At 42.6% G+C, this 19,128-nt stretch overlaps 1 long non-coding RNA gene and 1 pseudogene across 1 annotated transcript; one reads left to right on the forward strand and one right to left on the reverse strand.

Moving 5' to 3' along the window:
• Positions 1-213: 213 nt before the first annotated feature.
• Positions 214-3,089, reverse strand: LOC120567403 (annotated as a pseudogene).
• A 7,012-nt stretch (positions 3,090-10,101) lies between these two features.
• On the forward strand, positions 10,102-13,103 carry LOC120567375. Its single transcript, XR_005640561.1, has 3 exons — positions 10,102-10,179; positions 11,299-11,470; positions 12,916-13,103. It is a non-coding gene; the product is annotated as an uncharacterized LOC120567375 (long non-coding RNA).
• Positions 13,104-19,128: the final 6,025 nt, after the last annotated feature.

Raw genomic sequence — 19,128 nt, forward strand, 5'->3', positions numbered from 1 at the left:
GGCATAAACAGATTTGTGCAATCATGGAATGCTCACAGGATTCCAGGTATGTCACATTTCCCTTACAGTTACAAATACATCTTCTGATGCACAACCTTGGACACATCATCAGTGTTGTTTCCAGGAGTCACTGGGTGTTTCGGGTCTTGCAACAGACACCCTTGTCCTGGCGACCCGACCAAGGCTGATCAGACCCCGTGTCCAAGTGGCATTCTACTGCCCCCACTGCTCTCCCCTCTTTAACCAGAGCCATCTGGATGCTTTTTCTGCTGCCTCCACGTTGTTGCCTATAGCTCTTCTTCGGCTAGCACCTGTTATGCCCAGCATGCCATAGGCCTTGCTCAGGGAGTGACTGGCAAACCCCCTACTGCCCACCTCTACTGGTGTACACCTGGTCCTCCATCCATTCCTCCGACAATTCTCCACCAGTTCTTGATATTTCTCCCTCTTTCTCTCTTGCGCCTCCTCCATCCTTTCTTCCCAGGGCACTGTCAGCTCTAACAGGATCAATTGTTTTGTGGCCTCAGAGACCAAGATGATGTCAGGTCTCAATTTGGACTGGCGATGTGTGTTGGGATTTTCAGCTGCCTTTCCAGGTTGACTGTCATCGCCCAGTCTCGGGCCGTGGAGAGCAAACCTACAGAGCAGTTATTCTGTGTCTTCTCTGGCTTTTGTCCTTCCCTGATGAAGTGAATGGCATTGGCTGTAGCTTGGGTGTATCGGCTGTCCTTGATCCCCTTGCTGATTGCCTCAGCGATGGATTTGAGGACCTGGTCATGCCTCCATTGATACCGGCCCTCACCCAGCGCCTTGGAGCAGCTGCTCAGGATGTGTTCTAATGTTCCTATTTTGGAACAAAGGGGGCATGCAGGTGTCTATTTTGCCCCATGTGCACAGATTGGATGGACTTGGAAGGACATCATAGACCCCTTGAATCAAAAATTTGATCCTCTGGGGGTTCCACTTCCAGATGTCCTTCCAGGTGACACTTCGCTCCATCGCCTGCTCCCACTTCTTCCAGGCGCCTTGCTGCCGCATGGCCACTGCTCTGCTAGTTCGCTCTTCCTCGACTGAAGCTCGCACCTCCTCCTGTACCAGCCTCTGCCTCTCCTTTCCGCTGGCAGAGTCATATCGGGTCGCTGTTAAGCTCCCAAGTCCAGCTCTGCCTTGCGCCACTGTTCCAAGTATGGCCTTGTGTTTCAGCCGAGTCTCTGCTTGGTGGACTACCTCGGCGGCCCTCCACTTCCTCCCTATTCTCACAACAATCCCTGCGCCGGACACTTTGGCATCTCTGGATCCAGAGTACTGCAGGTGTTCCCGTGCCCGTGCAACAATGAACTCCTCCCTGACTGAGCTAAAAAGGGAGTCTGAGCTTGTTGGTGTTCCCATATAGCCCGATGTTACTTAGGCTACGCGGCAGACCCAGCCATCTGCGTAGATAGGTGCTCACCTTTTGCTCAAAACCTTCCACCACAGTCATCGGGACCTCATAGATAAGCAAAGGCCAGAGGATTCTTGGGAGGATTCTATGCTGGTAAACCCAAGCTTTGAATCTTCCAGGAAGCCCAGACTTATCCACTGTTCTCAACCATCCCTCCAGGTCAGCACCGGTTGCCTTGATGGAGTCTCTGTCGTTCAGGCTACAGTTGAAGACCTTCCCAAGGCTCTTCACTGGTGTCTCTGTGACTGACGGGATCTGGTGTTCTCCCAGCCTGAAGCGGAATCTGTCTGTGACCTTCCCTTTCTTTAGAACCAGAGACCTCGACTTTGAAGGTTTGAAGCTCATGCGTGCCCATGCCGTGAGTCTCTCCAACCCCTGGAGGATCCACCTGGCTCCTGGTACTGCCGCTGTTGTCACTGTAAGGTCGTCCATGAATGCTCTTATGGGAGGTTGCCTTACTCCAGACTTGCTGAGGGGGCCTCTGCACTCGGTTTCCGCTGCCTTGACAAGCATGTTCATTGCCAGCGCGAAAAGGGTCACTGAGATGGTACAGCCAGTGATTATCCCCACCTCAAGCTGGTGCCAATCAGATGTCAGTTGACCAGTGGAGACTCTCAAGCTGAACTTACTGTAATAGTCCAGGATGAGATCTTTCACCTTCTGCGGTACATGGTGTTTCTCCAGTGCGACCTTCACCAGCATGTGGGGTATTGAGCCATAGGCGTTGGTAAGGTCCAGCCACAGTACAGCCAGATCCCCTCTGCCTTCTCTTGCTTCCCTGATGAGCTGAGTTACCACGCCTGTGTGTTCCAGACAACCAGGAACTCCTGGTATACCTCCCTTTTGCACCGATGTGTCGATGTACTTATTGCTCAACAGGAAGTTGGAGAGCCTCTTGGCCACAATGCTGAAGAAGATTTTACTCTCCACACTGAGCAAGGAGATGACCCGAAACTGGTCGATGTTCTCAGACTTCTCCTCTTTTGGTATGCACACTCCTTCAGCATACCTCCATGGCTGGGCGATCTTCCCTCTCCTCCAGATCACCTTCAGGGCCCTCCAAAGCCGATGTAGTAGCTTTGGGCAGTTCTTATACACCTTATAGGGCATTCCACTTGGGCCTGGTGCTGAGCTCGCTCTTGCTCTCCTCACCACTTCCTCCACTTCCGTTAGGCTGGGCTCCTTCAGGTCGAAGTCTGATGAAGGCTCTGGTGGTGTTATCAGTGCATCGCATGGACCCAGCGGTTGTTCTCTGCTGGAGTCACTATATGTGGCCTTGAGGTGGTAATTTAAGGCATCCTTGGAGCAGATGAGGCGGCCAGCCCTCTTTTGGCCAAGAAGCTGCTTGGTCAACTTGAATGGATTGGCCAAGAATGCTGCCCTTTTCCTGGCTCTCTCCTTCCACCTCCTTCTGTGGAACTCTGCCCTCCGTAAGGTCAAGAGTTGTTTCCTTAGGATTGCTCTCAGGTCCGCTAAGCCGGCTCTCTCGACTTCCCCTGCTGACTTGTATTGCCTCTTTAGCAGCCTGAGTTCTGCCCTGAGGCCTTGGATTTTCCTTACTCTGTGGCTGAGAGTATATGCCGATGGAGCACTTGGGTGCCTTGGTTCCAAATCGCTCAGCTGCGATGCTCACTATAAGGGTGGTCATCATTCTCAGTCGGTGGTCCACATCCCCTTTGGCTGTCACTTCCAGGACCTGGCTTACATCTTCCTCAAATTGTTGCCACTCAACTCTTTTGGAGGATTTGGGCCACTGTATTCTTGGTTGGACCGAAGGGGCACAGCCAGTTGTTATGGCTGCAGCTTGCTGGCTTTGGAGGCCCTGTGGATTGTCGGGAGATGCTGTCTCTTGGGTTATGGTGGCAGGTGGGCTGCTGGCAGGAGGTGTTGACGAAACTAGGAGGCTCCGGGCACTGTGGGTTGACTCCAGGCCTGGCTCCTCCTGCGTCTTACCAGAAGTCGCTTCTGTGCGTTGTGTCGTCGTTGCCGCTGTCAAGCATCTCATTCTGCCTTGATGGATTTTTAAACCCCTCTCATTCTTGCAGATCTTCCCGCAGATGCACTGTATTGTCGATGTCGTTATTCCGTTATCCTGTGTCATTATCATTGAGTCCGTCCTGTTGGGGTGCTCATCCTCCCCCCCTCTCGGGCACCCCTGGGGGTATCTTTCGTTTGTAGGTTTTGTAGCTTGCTTTTGGGTTCTTCATTACGAAAGAAGTGGTTTGGGCTGCCAACCCTCTCCACCCCGGGTTGCCGTCTCTCCGGCCGTCTTCTGACTCTCCAGATGTCACCACCCTCTTCGTGGTTGTCACCCAGTCTTTCCCGGTTGTCACTGGTGCTCCCAGAGTATTTCAGTTACAAATATTACAAGTTACTCAGTTTAAGTGTTTTATCATTGAACATCACAAAAAACATTTCTTGTGTTGTTAAAGAGAGAGGGATACCAAATCACCTAGCAGGGACTGGAACACCAAGAAAAATAACAACCGATCTTCTACCAGATGCCACAGTTGCAGCTGACATATATGACAGGGACATGGGATCCTCCCTCACCAGAGTATCTTCATTCGGAAGTGACCCCTTTCTGTCTGAGGCAGACAAAGTGAGAGCAGAGCAGCACTTCGCACATTATTACCCCCACCTTTCAGTTGTTTTTGACAGTGCTGTCAATTACAACTATGCTCCCTTCAAAGAGGCCTTGATCTACCTCATTGATGTAACAAAGACTTGTTCCTAATTTCATGTGCACTGGATTGTGAGGAGCCTTGTAACGGATTACTGGACATCTGTGTCTGTGGACACCATTATGCAGTTACTACTACAACAGTAGAGGGTGTAAGTATACCCTGATAGTATTTACCATACAAGTTTTACTTTATATGTGTATATAAGTGTCACTATAAAAATGTCAACTGCCTATTTTGTTACCATTAATAAATAATTTTACTGTCATTGTATCCATATTAGACATTATTCACAGGGTTGTTTTATGGAGAAAAAATATATTTATTTTGTACAGAAAGAATAATCAGAGACACATAAATTGTGTAAACAAAGGAAGTCCTGCTTTGCAAATCTCCACAGAATAGCCTGTCACAACATCTTGTCTCATTTAGGCCTACTAGCTCTTATAAAATAACTGTGGGCTGAGAACAATAATGTAGCATAAAAACATCTTGCCACATTTAGGCCTACTAGCTCTTATAAAATCACTGTGAGGTGGGAACAATGATGTAACATAAAACAGCTCTTAAAACTCCATAGCTAAGAACATCGATGCAACATAAAAAACATCAATCCTCAATATCAAAAGTATTTATTACATGATATAACACTGACAAGTAAGGATTGGTGGCAAGCAGAAAAGCAGCATTTACGCTTCGCGTGCCAGCTCTCTCATGACATTTACTACACCAGAAAGGCCAGTGACTCTGTGAATGTTGATGGAAAAATCATCTGCTCTGCACTTCAAACACATTGAGGAATTCTGAAGCCACACAGTAGTGCAGGATCTGCATTGATTGAAGATGTCCGATTGTAGGAGAGATAGTTGTATCAAAGAAAAGACTCAGATAAACATGGCAGTGTTTCTGGACAGACTGACGGAGAAATGTGCCATTATTTTAGGTGCTTTCATGTAGTCTCTTTGAATATGTTGTATCAGACCAGCTCTGCTCTTTAATTCAGGCCATTTACAGTTTACATAGCCTTTTACAGTGCCTGATGTCAGGAGGAAAAACTGAGGGGGTGTAACAGAAGCCACTGGTAGTCCACTGGTAGTCCGACTTACGAGATTCTTCGCCTCTTTTGTTGCACAGCTTGGAAATCAACCTCTGGTACAGCCATGATTTTTCGCGTGTTCTGCTTCCAATAAAAGGTGCCTAATTGAGTACAAAATATACAGTATGTATCAATAAGAGCTCACTCTTGAAGACGGACGTGAATGCATATTCATTTAGTTTTTATCTGAAATGGCAAAGGTTTGACATTGTTTATGGCTCCAGTTTAAAATGTGAGACTTTATAAATGTTGACGTGACAATTAATAGCCCAATATATTTGCCACTTAGCTGTGAAGCAACTTAAAAGTTCATGCTATTGTCACAGTACATTTTCTTTTTTTTTTTTATTCTTTATTTATTGGACAATAATGAAATTACAGTTGAGGAAGTGTGTATAGACACAACATGAATTTTGGGTGTCCCTTCTCATTGCCCCTTTTTCTGTCCCTACAATAACTCACAAAGATTTCAGAACTATTTAACAAGAACAAGGGATATAAGGGTTACAGCATATTTACCACATAAGGGTGTCACCGTACAATTTCAAGACACAGGGTTACCTAAACTATAATTTGAGATGGTAAATAAAATTGTTCAAATGAAGCACCTCTTGTTCCTTCTGAGTCCAATATTTCCACTCCATTGTGGTCTGTCAGGATGAGTTGTTCATTGCTTCCTAAGGCATCTTTTACTTTGGCAATCATGGATGGGACACTGGCCTCCTGCTCCGTAAATCTTACAACCACCATTCTGCTGTTCACAAGCTTTCCACTCTGTACCTCTCCCAAACTGACAGTCCTGGAATTCAGAACAACAAAATTTAGGTTCATTCAAAATTTTGAACATACAAGAGAACATTTATATTTATATTATATTGACAAGGGCATGGAAATTGAAAAAAAATGTGCCTTACCTTGTAAAGTATTTCAGGGATTGAGCCCTGAGTGGCACTGAGGGGCTTGCTGAGCTAGCCGACCTGGAGAAGCGAAACTGGCCGCTCGTGGAAGGAGTAGGTAGTGGGCCCGCAGCAACGTTAACACCTGCATCCAGCACAGCCCCGGGCCCGTGTACTTCGTAATGGGCCTTGTCCCTGAGGTCGAATGAACTGAAGTGGCCCTCTGCTCCAGGGAAAACTGCCACATTGGTATCGTCAGTGAGGTACAGGCTCTGGCTGGTTACCTAAAAAGAAGTAAGATTTAGGCAAAATCTTGGTAATGGAATTCAATAACCGTATCCACTATTGTTAGGTGCATAAATCCAGCACTACTATGGGTTGCTAGTTTATTAAGTTCACCTAACGTAAAATAAAATTAATGTAATCCAATACAACCGTCCTGCAAAAAAAGCATGTACAGTTATTACCGTATAATGCAAAAGTTATATGTCATAAAGTTATACATTTTTGTTGAAACTGTTTTAGAGAGGCATTCCATCATTTTAGAGGATGGAGTTTGTGGTGCTATTGAACTGTATTGCCTTAAGTTACAGAATACAGAAAGTTACAGGTGATACAGAAACACCTAACTTAACTTATGTCATTGAGCCTATCCTAATTGACACGATTACGGGTTGGAAAAATAACAGAAACGCCTCTCTGTACAACACAATACTTCAACATCACCACTAACTAACACCTATGCGGCTGCCAACTAAGATAGCTGTCACAGTTAGATTACTTAACAGTTCACCCAATGTCACACATTCAAAACATAATGTAGCAAACTAGCATTCATTAACTTTAGTTAGCTAGCTAACGTTGCGTATCTTTGGGAGAGATACTGTGTGAGAACAAGCAATGTTCGATGGCCATACCTGAAATATTTTAGAAATCTTTTCCACCGTCATGTCCTCCTCTCTCAGCGTCACTCTTTTGGCGGCGCTGAAAAGCACAAACGATGGATCCATAATGTAGCACCACCTATGAGCACCACTGAGGGCACTGCTTTGTAGGCTTGTTACCTGTTCCACGCGGTTGGAGATTAACCACTGCGCATGCGCAAAACAGAATTGATGGCACCGTGGGAAATGGGAAAACGAATAAAGAAAAATAAAGACAACGTAAATTTGACCCATTATTTCGTTTTGGTGTCCTTGTTTATTATATTTCCCGTTTCGAGCTTAAAGCAATGAAACAAACGTCAGTTTTCAATTTTTTGTACATACAGAAAAACAGAAAAACAAAATATTGATTCGTTATTTCGTTTTTGGTTTGCCAGATTAAATGGAATAATTGAATGATCGGATGATACACGGACCAACACACCATGCAGTGTGTATAGAAATATTTATTGCAAACAGACCTAAGTATATATGATGATGTAACCAATTGGTGTCTCATTTCATAGGGGTATGTTTTCACCCCTACCCCTTACCCCTTGTTTCGAGGAACAAGGGCTAGGGGTAAGACGAAGGGGTAGGTTAAGGGGAAGGGGTAAAGTGAGAAATGAGATTCAGCCTTAGTGACAGAAAGAGACGTGGAAAAGGTTGAAGGACTGACTTGGAGATAATGCAGATAGAGGGGAAAAAGAGGAATGGACAGAGGGGAGATTACATTTCAGAGGGTTTAACTTTCTGTCACCTCAAATGGAGATAAATGATTAGCCCCAATGGTTGAACATGAATGGATAGGAAAAAGAGAAGCAGAGAGAGGGGGAGTGAGTGCAAGAGATAACTAAATGGATGGATAGGGGTTGAATGAATGATGGAAGTGAAGTAAAGAGTGAGGGAGTGAGGGATAGGTTGGAGGTAGCAGAGAGGAATAAGATGACTTGTTCTGCATGTAAATGAGGCAGGTTTCTTATATTTATGCTTCAGCAGGATGTGAGTAGGTGCCAGTGTAGCAGAGGTTATTTGGAGATGTGTTAAGTATACTAACCTCTTTCTCTTGGCCCTTATACAGCAGTGATGGGTAATCATCTGTCAGTGAGTACGTTTACATGCACACCTAAAGTATATTCCACTATTATTCCGAATATGACAATATTCCAAATTTGATACAGGTCATGTAAACAACATATTCCGGTTGGATATTCCGAATAAGGCCTTTTTCCGAATATAGCATTTTCCAATTAAGACATGGGGGATATTCCGGTATTATTCAGGTTTTAGAAGCTTTCTTTGGACATCTATACAGCTCATTCGGAATATGTGTCTCAATCGGGGGTATTACCGCAGTTTACGCCCAGTTTACGGACTCTTGCCTATTTACGGCTTATGGTCTGCTCTGTGCTTCGCCATGGTTGCTGTACACAAACCAACCAGCCAATAGTTTGCAATGCTGCAGTCCCGATAAGAAGGAGAAACACATATACTTTGAAACATTATCAAAGACTTCGATGTCAACAGGTTTTTGGATATACCCTCACATCACATTTCTTTAGCCATGTAAACAGCTTAGTTGGAATATTGTCTTTTTCAGAATAAGGGCAAAAAACAGAACATTATGTGCATGTAAAAGTAGTCAATGATCTGCTCGAGGTTTGTGGTTATTTCTCTGCTGTAGTAACAGATCCACCATCGTGGAGGTTTCTGGACACAGGGCTGTATTCAAGCAATATCTAACATGATTCTTCCTTGTCAAAACCTGGTGTCTTGATTACCCACAAATATATACATATTTTTTTCTTCTTCTTTTTTTTTACCTTTATTTATTCAGGGAAAATTCACTGAGAGTAAACCTCTCGTTTGCAGGAACGCCCCAGTCACATTCATACTTGGAAGCTGCCCGGTAGCTGGAAGGTGGCCACTGAGCAGCTCCACTGGAGCGGTTGGGGTTAAGGGCTTTGCTCAAGGGCACCTCAGTGGAGGGAGGGACAAGCGCTGCTCTTACACTTTCCCCACCCAAATTTTATCCTTTCGGTCTGGGGATTGAACCGACAACCTCACAAGCTCGCTCAATGCAACTCCCAGCTGACAGTTCGGTCGTAGATGTGTTATTCTAGTAGCGGCTGAAGCCTTAAGCAGAGATGAGGAGCGGGCAACAGAGGTCTGATTTCCGTACACTGCATTGTAGAATTGCAATACTCGACTTGCAATACTTGACTTTGGCTATATTTAACCACTAAAAAAAAAAAAATATGTATATATATATATATATATATATATATATATATATATATATATATATATATATATATATATATATATATATATATATATATATATATTGGGTTTTTGATTTTTGACAGTTCACACAGAATTTGCTCCTACAAACACTCAAGTCCACAATGATTTCATCATCTAAAATACCACAAATAAGCTTAAATTTTAAGCTGTTTTAGTGCTTTTGCAACAAGCCAGTGAGAAACTCAAACATTGTGTTACATTAAAGGTCCCATGGCATGACAATTTCACTTTATGAGGTTTTTTAACATTAATATGAGTTCCCCCAGCCTGTTTATGGTCCCCAATTGGTTTAAAATGGTGATAGGTGTAAACCGAGCCCTGGGTATCCTGCTCTGCCTTTGGAAAAAAAAAAGTAAGCTAAGATGAGCCATTCAGGAATCCGCTCGTTATGTCGCAATAACGAGCAAGGTTACCTCCTCTTTCTCTGCTTTGCTTTCCTTTCTCTGCTAGAGCATTTGGGCCCCGCCCATTAGAATTTCCAGGGTAGAGAGATAGCCACCGTACCGTAGGCGCGCCATTGTTTTTAATTGAGAGACATCATGGCTAGCAAACGAGGGAAGCATAACATTTGCTCAGTGTTTGGATGTTCAGAAGAACACAAACATGTTTTTTCTGTTCCATCATCTGAGCCTGTGCAGAGCCAGTGGGTTAATTTTATTTTATCTGTAAATATGACGACAGAAATCCCCAAAGTTTTCTTAGTGTGCGAAAACATTTCACCAACGACAGTTTCCTCAACTTGGGCCAATACAAAGCTGGCCTTGCTGATCGTCTGAGGTTAAAGCCTGGTGCAGTACCAACTCTTTGTGGCTCAGCTACAAACCTCGGACAGGTAAGTCAACTAACGCCATATTTTTTTTGCTTCACTGCATATGGTTACCTAGGTTGTTACACTTAGAACGTGGCTGTAACATTAGCTAGCTCTGCAGCTAGCAGCCCAGTTACTGACGGTAATGTAACGATGGATAGCATCAAATATGTGTGTGAATCAGGGCTGCAGTACTAGAGTCCGGTCTTGGAGAAACAGCTTGGACGGGGATGTTCGGCTTTTCACAAGTTTAGACAGCTAGCTAACGCTACGCCGACATTTGGTAACGTTAGCGCAATGTTAGTGCAACAGCGTTAGCCTAGCCTGCTAGGTAGCTAAATATTACGAATGCTTTTGGAGTTTCCTAGCTATATCTGCGTCTACGTTGTGAACCTAAGACCTGGGTCGAAATGGGTGGGTTTTTGTTACGTTATACACACAGATAACTGGCTATAGTTAGCTTGTACGTATGCTAGCGGCAGTAGCTAACTTTGCAGAGCCAGCCAGCAACTGCGGCAGTAGAATTTTGACGAGCTAACCATTACATTATTGTCGCCCACAATCAACCTCTGCTGCTAAAAGCATTTAACCTGCAGTAATGTTTGAAATGGAGACACACATATTGTGTCTTTTCACGGAGATCCAGGCCATTATTTTAAGACATAACTAAACCAACCATAGGGGTACACTCTGTAATACTGGTCACTTCTTTTCTACGGTACATCTGGAGTGAAGCTATATTGTCATTTAGTTGCTCAAATGCTGTGTACTAGTACCTAGCAGTGGTAATAGTAGTGGATTGGTGTTTGTATCAGTTGTAACACTGCTATTATGAGGTCTCATCATATGTCATTCTGTTTTCTTTAGATCATTAGATTATATGATATCAAGCGGAACGGATATACATACAAATCGTGGGTGTTGTGACACTGTTTTTGCTTTTAGATCAACAAATAATAACCCAAAATTATTGTCTTGATACTGTCATGCATAGGATTATTTTTTCTGTCCTGGACTGCTGTTGGTGTTATGGCGCATGCAATATCTGCCTATGCCATCTTTTAAATTATTGAGTGTGCACCTCTGCAAATATATATGAAGTAATAAATTGAGTGCTAATTTGACCTTGTTGTCTGTACACAGGCCAGCACATCAACTGCTTCCATTAAGCTGCCTTTCTCAAGGGATGTTGCCTGCCAGACAGACCACCTGGAAACACGTACTATAGGCACACAGCTAGCCTTGAAGACTCTGCGGCCCCACTTTAGAAGTGAAGTACTTGCCATCTTCAGTACATTTACTTTTCATGTACTCAGTAAGTATTCTGGCATTTGTCAATGCTTTCATTATGTGTTGTTTCATTGGACTTACCTTTTTAAATTTTGGCCGTAGGTATCCAGGCAAGTGTCTCCTGCAGAGATTTTGGTGTAGGGCCCTCAAATGTTGACCCTTTGGTGCCTGTCATTGACACCTATAAAGAGACCACCCAAAAGACCTTGTCTAGACCTCGATGAAGAGCTTGAGGACAATCCATTGGAGGGCAGCTCTTTAGTGGGAGCTTCAAAGGGACAGGATTCAGTTATGATCCTGCCGACTCCATCACAGCATCGTTAGACTTTACGCTAAAGTAGGGTGACCATATTTTGATTCCAAAAAAAGAGGACACTCGGCCCGACCTCGAGACACAAATTCAGACAGGCTTAATTAACGGTTAATAAACATGCCTCAATGGTGCAAAAATAACTTCTGTAATAAAATAAAATCTGTAACAACCTGTAACAAAATAATAATATTTAATATTTAATAATAAATAAATAATATGAAATAATGTTGTAAATATGACCTCTTCTGTGTTAGAAAATCCAGCTTCAACAAAATATCTCTTAATACCTTTTCAGTGTAATAAGATAAATAATAAAGACACTGAAAAGTATGTGCCAGCTTTGCACATGGTGCACTCCGCCTGGACCGGACAAGTTATTTTATGGTTGTACGCCGGCTCCACGCAGAGCTTCGCCGTAGCCTGATGTTAATACTTGTGCGCTGCGTATTGTGTGTCGAGCCGGCAGTCTGTGTGTGTGGGGAGTGGGTGATAGAGCGGGGAGAATTAAGTGAGAGAGAGTGGCGGCGAGCGATACGACTTTAGAGTAATAGTGAGAGAAACAAAGTGTCTCCCCTGTGTTTTCTGACCACGGTGGGAAATCTTTAGCAGACAACGCTTCGGCATCTTGTGTGCAATGCTGCTCCGCTGTCTGCTCTGGTCCCTGTGTATGTGCGCGTCGCAGAGCCGCCCACAAAGCAGCCTCTCAGGAATTATGTCACAAAACAAAGTACCGTAGCATTGTGTGCAAAGCGCCAGTCAATTTAAGTACACGCTTAATGGTCCCATGAAAAACAGTGAAAACTGGACATTTTCATGAATTTATAAAACCCCCCCGGACACCCCGGACAGTACGTAAAAAGTGGACATGTCCGGACAAAAGAGGACGTTTGGTCACCCTACGCTAAAGTCGTAAGTTACTGAGTGTGAAGATATGTATGCTCGTGATAACTTTTATAATTTTTCTAAATTGTATGCCATTCTGACATAAAGGAATAGTCTCAGTGAGACTGTTTCTATTAATACTTTTCAGACTGTTTATGTGCATAAAGATTGTTAAACCAGCTGCAAACAGGATGATGGTTTAAAGTACAGTCCAGATGAAAGCTCAATCTGTTTAACTCAAAATGAGATTTTCTTTCTTTGTTTTTTTTATACAGAGAAGATTCATCCACTTCCACCCACAACAGCAAAATATACATGGTGTACGAGAACTGCATTATGGAGTTGTTTAATGCATGTCCAGTCTGCACGCGGGCATGTGATGTGAAGACCCAAAAGCTGGGGACATTCCTGTCTCTGAAGCAGTGGTGCCCCCATTGCACATTTACAAGACACTGGAATAGCCAGCTTGTCCTTGGGAGCACGCCAGCTGGAAATCTGCACCTTTCTGCCGCCGTGTACCTCAGTGGTGCATCTTTCATCAAAATTGAAAAGGTAAATGATGGGCAACTGTAGTCACTTTCACTGTGAATTACTTCAATTTAGATCAAATTACATGTATTATTTATCCTCCCAAACCAACAGGTCTTCAAGGCAATGAAGCTACAGTTTTTTCGGTATGAAACATTTCGCCGCCATGATCTTTCATTGAACCGTTCACCACTGGAAAGTCACACAGGATGTGAATCTGCAGCGGCTGAGTCAGGAGGAAAAAGTGATCCTTGGTGATGACATGAGAGCTGACTCACCAGGTATTGATACTTTATTGAATAAGTGTAGTTCATACATGGGTTAGATATTGTTTGAAGTTAAAAGGAGTGACCTAAATAAAATGCCAGACATAATAAGCATTAAATAGTGATTACTAATGTCCCTATTTGAACAAAAACAGGCCACTCTGAAAAGTATGTGAGTTATACAACGATGGATCTCCAGAGTAACACCGTTTTGACATTCAGTTGGTTCAGGTAATTTGCCCAAATTTATTTTGCAAAGGGGTTATTGGTTGGAATTTGATAGTCGAAGTCTGTAATCCATTTCCTCTTAATATATTGTTTTCTGTGCTAACAGAGCAACAAGGTTGATGGTAGCTACCACATGGAGAAAGAGGGCCTGACAAGGAGTCTAGCATTACTGGAGTCACGTGGCGTCAAACTTGATTGCATTGTCACTGATCGTTATCCACAAGTACAGAAGTTCCTCAGGGAGAGAAACATAACCTATTACTACGATGTCTGGCACATGGCAAAAGGTATATTGTTAGTGCCAATATTGAGCTGATTGACGTCCATATTCCATTATAACATACAAAATCTATCATTTTTGCTCCAGCCTTTTCCTTTGTTTGACTTGTTAGTGATATCCTTTTGGTGAGAAGGACCTGATGTTAGATTTTTTTTAAAGCTTGCGTAAAGCTCCCATTTGGTGAAAAGACTTGTCCTTGCTGTGAAAATGTTGACACTATGAGTAAATGTAAAAAAAGGCTTTGAAATTGATTTTGAAATGCTACAATAGAGTAATTACTCAGTAATTAGTTAATTAACTAAGTGTAATATATTTTTGCTTTCGTTGTAGGAATTTCAAAGAAACTGGAAGCAATCAGTAAGCAGAAAGACTGTGAGAAACTAAAGAAGTGGATGAAAAGCATCAACAACCACATATAATGGACTGCAGCTGGCTCAACCTCCGGCCTAGAGAGAATCGCAAAGTGGACCGCGATCCTGAACCATGTTCGAGATGTCCATACACACCCAGGATCCTCTGTACCCCGAGTGCGAACATGTGATCCGCAAGACAACCGAATAGAGTAAATGGCTCCAAGCAGGTAATTCATCAATATAACAGGCTAAATGTAAAAACAGACAACTACACACACTGTAATTATTTAGTCATTTTCAGAAATTTACCAGAGATCATTGTTGTAATATTCTGTACTGTATTTTTTTTCTAATATATTGTCTTATTGTCTGCAGCAACTCCGGCTTTCTACAAGTTAGAGAAGTTGCTGACCAACAAAAGAATGATGAAGGATGTTGCAAAACTGAGCCCCCACTACCAAACTTCATCATTGGAGGCTTTCCATGCTATCATCCTTCGTTTTGCACCAAAGAATGTTGTCTTTCCCTTTATTGGAATGTTGTGCAGGTGAAAGAGTTAGTTGACTCAATAATTTTGATAATTGTAGCCTAAAATATCTGTTGTTATTAACAAGTTTTGTATTGTACTTCCAGACTCTACCTGGCTGCTATGCATTACAATGAAAATGGAGACCGACCACAGGCCAAAACACAGGAAGGTGAACCTCTCTTCAAAATATACTTTCCAAAAGCTAGGAAAGGAGAGTTAAACCACAAAAGACACAGCCAACCTTTGGTAAGGGTTCAATTCAATTCAAAAAACACATTTTCGAATTCTAACATTTATTTCTCTTAATGAAAAGACAATTAAATACACAAACACAGTAAAAACAAAACCCAAACAATTAAAAACAGAAAAATGGTTGTGCTTTTGTTTTATGATACAGGTTATGTTGCTGACATGATGGACCTCATTTTTGAGGAAGTCTTTGTCAACCCTACACCATACACCGCTGCGCTGTTGGCCATCCCTGTCCCAGAGGACCTATCGGCGCAGTATGAGTAGACATACAGAGAGTAGACATTCAAGCAGACAGGCTCAAATCCAGGATGGTCAACCATACATGTGAGCTGTTCTTCGACCTCCCGTAGTCTTCTAGTAACCTAATTATAATTATAAATGGTAAGTGTCATTTTTAAGCACAATTAGTTGTCACTTGAATAGACAAAGTAGTTTACAATTTAGTGGTGACAATGCTACCTGAGGTGTCTCCAAGCAGCAAATATTCTCAGCTTCTGTGGGCATGGTAACGCATTTTACACAACGGCACCTATACAAAAAGGTAGATGTAATAATGGCAGAGGTTTGACTAACTAAATTAGAAAATGAGCCGCAGTGCAGTATTCTCTAAAATACACACATTACGGATATGACTGATATAGATGCTAATACAGCTTTAGAATTATAGCAACTTGAAAAGCCAACAATGCAGGCTGTAACAGCATACATAAACAAACCAACTAAAGTACCATATCCAGACACAATTAAAAAATAAGCCAAAGTACAGTCTTCTCTAAAATACAAACATTACTGATATGACTGATACAGATGCTAATACAGCTTTAGAACGCTAGCAAATTACAGCAACATGAAAAGCCAACAATGTAGGCTAGCGTTAGCTACATGATAATAACTGTAACAGCATACATAAACAAACCAACTAAAGTACTGTATCCAGACACTATATTTTAAACTAACCATTCAGAGACCTGCTGTTGTAGCCGCAGAGTTGCAACTTCTTCAGGTGCTTCTCCCTCCGGACCAGATTCTGGGTCAAACTGGAAAGCTTTAATGACTGCGAGTCTACAAGCCATTGTGATACATCCACTGTAAGCATGGTGCCGTGGCCGCAAGTTGGTCAAGGCCACACCCCCACCCTCCACCTTGCCCTGCCAATCTCCTCCTCATTAGCATTTAAAGCTACAGACACAGAAATGGCACGTCCTGAAGAAAGCTCAATGAGGGAATAAAACTAGTGGCTGTAATTCTGCATCAAGGCTCAATTTGGGGAAAGAACCTTGAGGTCCCCTGATACATTATCAGGGGACCACTGAGGCCTATATAAAAGCACCCAAAGACCACCATGTCATAGAACCTTTAATAAAGACATAACAGTAAACTCAAGGAGTTTTGGAAAAACAGAACACACTTGTTCTGGTGATTAATTCATCTAAAATCCCCTCAGATTGGTATTGTCTGTAGACTCATAAAACCAATTCCGACAGCGGGTGGCCTTGTCAATGTGTTGAAGACATTTCATTCAAGTTCAAATCACGTAGTTGGTGATCCCTAGATAACAGAGTGAAGTCTTTCCTGAGAAGAATACACAATTTCATCTCATTGTCTTGATAAGATTGTGTCTCATCTGATGTCCTCTACATTGTAGTTGTGTGTTGTCTGTCAAGCCATAAATAAAAACCTATGGGCCACTTGTGAAAGGAGTACAAATGCTCTCGTAATTTCTTCCAGGTTATTATGCTAAGTCAGGAGCAGATGCTATACAGGTTAGCAAATAGCTTTCATTACTACTCCTTGGCTTCTGTGACAGGTTCAGCTTCTGTCTGCAACGGTAGTTCCACAAAAACATTTAGCTTTGTGGTCATTCCAGCTTGATTCTCCCAGGTAAAACAACTAAAAGCAACTATCGCTACATGTAAACAGATTGAACATCTGAACTTTTTTTATACAGCTTTATTCAGACCTTCCCAATACAGAAAGCTGAAGTGGAACCAAAATGTCCATGTCTGGATAAGTATGACATACACTAAGTCAAAGACATTTGCAGGTTGAACATCACAAACTTGACGGAAGAGGTCACTCTGGCTACAGCTAGTCCATACATGTCTGTAATGATAGCAGGGCAGGGAGGGCCAAACAGACAAAGGCCCTGTTTTCACAAGAACTTCACTTTCACCTATGCTTGCAGGTGATAACGTAAAAATATTTTATCAGATGTGCCTTTTGTTTAGCTTAAAAACGCAAAAAAGTGAAACCACCCTTCAGAGTAGAAATCTTAAAAATGCTCCACCGTTCGATGCTCCCGCTTTCAACCCCCCCCCCCCCCCCCGCCTGCGTATACGTACTTGTCCGAATGGCTTTCAGCTTTGATGATATATTACGTCTCTCCAGGCACAGGATACTGCTGAAGAAATTCGGTCCATATGTCTATATATTTTGACTGGCAGGACTCCCAGTCCACGCCCTGTTGTGCCAGCTCCTCATCTGTCCAGACAAAATTGTCAGCTTTTGCTTCGCCATGTTTTGGTTTTGCGCTACTAGGGAGAGAAGTAGAAGGAAAGTTCTACGCAGGCTTCACACTACCACCTAGCCACCTGGTGTGCATACTACATCAAATTTCACACACTTTTGGGTCACCATATGCACATTTTATTGCGTTTTCTCTTCAGATCGTTTCCGTCTAAACATAGCAAGATTACAGTTAGAAAGTTGAAAAGATGACATTAAGCTGAGGGAGGTATCAGTGTGAAGTCTGATAAATGTCCGTGAGCAGGGGCAGATTGGCCATCTGGCAATTCTGGCAAAATTGGTCAGATTTTATTTTTTAATATACAAATAAATTGTCTTTAGAGGCCGACAGAGCATAGGACGGGTTTTTATCGCTTGCACGATTTCACTATGGTTATAATAATAATAATTATATTAATAATAATAATAATAAATATTATGCATTTGGCCAGTAACAACAGCTGGCCTGGTCCCATGATGGGTCGACCAACCCAATCAGAGGTTACTCAAATTGGGACGTTCAAACGGGATCTCCGTTTGCAGGGTTCAGGCTGTACCGGACCAGCCCGGTGATCATGCTGCTCTGGGGGAGCGGCTGCGCAGCGAGAAGCCACTTCTGACGGGCACAGAGCTTCGCCGGAGCTCCAACTGCTGTCTGTCCGTGCGGCCGTCTGACGGCATCAGTATTAAATTGAGACAGTTTCATTACCGGTTAAAAACGTCTCGTTGTCACATTAAATAGTAGTCTATTCAGTGTTTTGGTACAGTTGGTTTTAACTCCTGATGCGAAGTGTAGGCCTATATTTATGAAAACCCTGAACAAGCAGTGTCGTTCTGCTCCGTCTTTCGGCTGTGCCCATTGACGTAGTGTTTAGTTTTACACTATGTAGGTTAAACTCTGCAATTAATCCACGGTTCACATGTACTATTCATTAGCTCGCCCAGTTGGGCTGGATAAAGGATTCTGACAGCCAGGCTCTCATTGGCTAGCTGTTAGCCAATCAGATTCAAACAGCTTAGCTTGTTGAATATTAATGAGAACTGGCAGAAATCGAGCTGAGTCTTCCTGTAGGCTTTCTATACCACGCTAGAATGGCTTGAAACAAGGTAACCAAAGCATTTTTTCCACAAAAAAATGTTACAGAGTCCATGGTAGAACTTCAGACATTACCACAAAGTAATGAAATACGTGTGGCAGGGCACCTTTAACATTTATTTATTTGATGAAACCTGCGATGACTTTACATTTTTTTATTAATGCTTTATTTGCAAATTCATAACAGTAAAAAAAATATAGCTCAACAATGAAGCCACCCACATAATACTAAAATTAATACTCTTTTACAATTATAACATATGAGACCACAGAAGCGTAAGCTACAATAAAAAGATTTTCATGCCTCCTATTAGAAGGGGATCTGATATCTAAAATTTTGATAAGAGGTTAACCAATATTTTATTAAAGGCTAAATCTTTTTAATCTTCTATAATTTCGAAAGCTGCATTTATGGACATGAAATTTGACAAAAAAAATTAGGATTGATATA

Source organism: Perca fluviatilis, chromosome 10 (genome assembly GCF_010015445.1).
Source record: "Perca fluviatilis chromosome 10, GENO_Pfluv_1.0, whole genome shotgun sequence".
Classification (NCBI taxonomy): Eukaryota; Metazoa; Chordata; class Actinopteri; order Perciformes; family Percidae; genus Perca; species Perca fluviatilis.